The sequence below is a fragment of the Brassica oleracea genome, chromosome C4 (genome assembly GCF_000695525.1).
Source record: "Brassica oleracea var. oleracea cultivar TO1000 chromosome C4, BOL, whole genome shotgun sequence".
In the NCBI taxonomy this organism is placed as follows: Eukaryota; Viridiplantae; Streptophyta; class Magnoliopsida; order Brassicales; family Brassicaceae; genus Brassica; species Brassica oleracea.
In genome coordinates, this window is record NC_027751.1 from 28481085 (window position 1) to 28484221 (window position 3137).

At 39.3% G+C, this 3137-nt stretch overlaps 1 pseudogene; it reads left to right on the top strand.

The window, feature by feature from the left end:
- The first annotated feature begins 1279 nt into the window (after positions 1-1279).
- Positions 1280-3137, top strand: part of LOC106339938 — a 4715-nt pseudogene continuing 2857 nt past the window's right edge.

Consider the following 3137-nt stretch of genomic DNA (forward strand, 5'->3'; position numbering starts at 1 on the left):
CAATGTTCTAGATCACCTAAAGTTAAGTTCAAGGTCAACAACCACACTTATCGTATGGCCTACTATCTTACTGACGGAATTTATCCAAATTGGGCAACATTTATCCAATCCATCCCACTTCCTCAAGGTCGTAAAGCCGAGAAATTTGCTGAAAAGCAAGAATCCGCCAGAAAAGATGTCGAACGGGCTTTTGGAGTATTGCAATCGAGGTTTGCAATTGTTAAAAACCCAGCTCTACAATGGGACAAGGCAAAGATAGGAAAGATAATGAAAACTTGTGTCATATTGCACAATATGATAGTAGAGAACGAACGACACGGATACGCTCAAATTAATACATCTGAGTTTGAGTCAGGAGAGTCCAGCAGAAGTTCAAGGGTGAGAAGCAGAGATAGTATTCATGTCGGTGATATGTTAGGCATCCGCAGAGAAGTTCGAGATTTAGAGAAGCATGCTCGATTGAAAGCTGATTTAGTGGAAAATATTTGGCAAAAGTTTGGTGATGAAGATGAATAAGTTTTGTATGTTTTTGAATTTCTCTATTTATGTAATCTACTCTTAATGTATTGAATAAAAAAATTTCAAAATTTTATAATATATTTTAATATTTTATTCATGTATTCTGAATTATTTCTAATTTTTTTTTAATTTATATTATTATTTTATTCTTATGAACTCCTTCTTCGGATTCACTAATGCAGAAAACAACAAATACATGTTCATAACTATTTATGGCCCCACCAAAAAATATTAAAAAAATTGGGTGAACTCCAATGGGGGGTTCAGCAATGCTGATGCTCTTAGTGTGTAAGTCTAACGTGCGTGTATGAAAGTGCCAGTGATGGCTAGCTCCAAGAATAGTCTAATCTTAGTGGTCTAAAATCTATAATTAATAACGTAAAGGAACAGTTAATATTAGCTCACACGAGATTGACGTATGATTAACGACGGCTCATAATAATACCATAATACCATGATCCAACCTATTACTAGAAAAACACAACCACTCAAATTTGAGTATTTTAAAAAACCGATTCATGCCATCTCATTTGACTCTTCAATCTCTGGGTACATTGACCTAGCTATTGTCCTTGTGTGGAGAACTCACAATCGTAGACTTTATATGTGATTGTATTTGTTAATGGTTTACATGCATTGACTGACATGAACCCCCGGGCTCGCATTATAAATAGGCGCAAAATGGTACGATTCAAACATATCAAAAAACTCAAAGTATAACAGAAAGAAAACCACATTATAACGTCTTCTTTATTATTTCATGAAAATGTCTGAGGTTAGGATGTTAGCATTATCACCAATGTTGATGTTACTTCTCAGCCTTCTAATGGCGTCCTTCTTCGACACCACAGGTTTAGTCATCTTTTAAGCTTATGTAGCATCCATTAATCATCTTCTATAACCTTATTAATTATATTATATTGAATGAATTTTATTACTAGCTGGACAAATCGGAGTATGCTACGGGGAGTATGGAAATAACCTACCAAGTAATTCGGAAGCTGTGGCTATGTACAAGCAGTATAACATCCGGCGAATGCGGATGTACGGTCCCAACCCTAATGCTCTCGACGCTCTCCGTGGCTCCAACATCGAGCTATCCTCGACATTCCCAATGGCGACTTACAACGTATCGCAGATAGCCAAACGGAGGCCAGCACATGGGTCCGAGACAACGTCCAGAAGTACAACGATGTCAGATTCAGGTACATCTCGGTCGGAAACGAGGTGATGCCCAGGGGGCCAGGTGGGGCTGGGACGGGATCCAGGCTATGCAAAACATTGATAGAGCGCTTTCCGCAGCAGGTCTCAGCAATATCAAGGTCTCCACTACTACATTCATGGGAGCCTTCACGGACACGTATCCTCCGTCGCGCGGAAGATTCAGTGATGAGTTTTTAAACTTTCTCCAACCGGTGGTAGGTTTCTTGGTAAGCAAGCGATCTCCTCTGCTCGTGAATATCTACACTTACTTCGGCTACAAGAACGGCGACGTCTCTTTAGAGTTCGCTCTGTTCAAACCGAGCAATAATGAATTCAATGACCCCAACAACCGAATAACTTAATCCATAACCAGATCTCTCTCCAGGCGATCGCGGTCTTCAGGAGCATTGACAAAGAGCTGAGAAACGTTATCTCCGCTAGAAGGAAGTATAAGAAATTCAGAGATCTTATGGCTATGTGGCTTCGATAAGTCCTTAGTCTCTAGTTTAAAATGTTGACCCATCTTGTTTTTCTCTTTTTTGTCAAGATGGTTCAGAACCAAGATAATACTTTTTGTAGAATCTATCTTCATATATGATATTTACAGTTTAGCAAAAAAAAAAAAATGACCCCAACAACCAGCACCATTACCAAAACCTCTTCGACGCCAATCTCGACTCAGTTTACGCTGCGTTAGAGAAAACGGGCGGGGGATCGTTGGAAGTCGTGGTGTCGGAGAGTGGTTGGCCCACGCAGGTCAGATCTCTTAGAAACACAAGGAGTTATAAGAACAACTTTTCTTATTAGCTTTAGAAACTACTCAAGACTAAAGCTCTCAATATGTTTCACTCAGATCATATGGAACACCTCTCCATTAGACCTATATTTATATGAAAGACAATTCCCTTTAACATGTGGGATGTGGAAAACACAAACCTAACCTAAATAGAAACTTCCTTTTCCTATTTCTAGGTTTCCTTATTGTGTTTATCTTAACATATTAAACATCTAATAATATGTTAAGTTTCCACAAGCTTGGAATTATCCAACATTTACCCCCTTAATTCCAACTTGAATTAGGGAGATCAATTTCTTGAACTCCGATTAAGCTCCTCATTTGCTTGAACATAATCCTTGCTAATGGCTTGGTAAGGATGTCAGCCTTCTGCTCAACACCCGGCACATGCTCCACTTCGATATGCCCGTTCTCCACACACTCACGAATGAAGTGATACTTCTTGAGTACATGCTTACTCCTTCCATGGAAAACTGGATTCTTGGTTAGAGCAATGGCTGATTTGTTGTCGATCCTAAGCTTGACTCTCTCGCCTTCTTTGCTTAGTATCTCACTCAACAATTCCTTGATCCATATAGCTTGCTTCGCTGCTTCTGTTGCTGCCATGAATTCTGCTTCG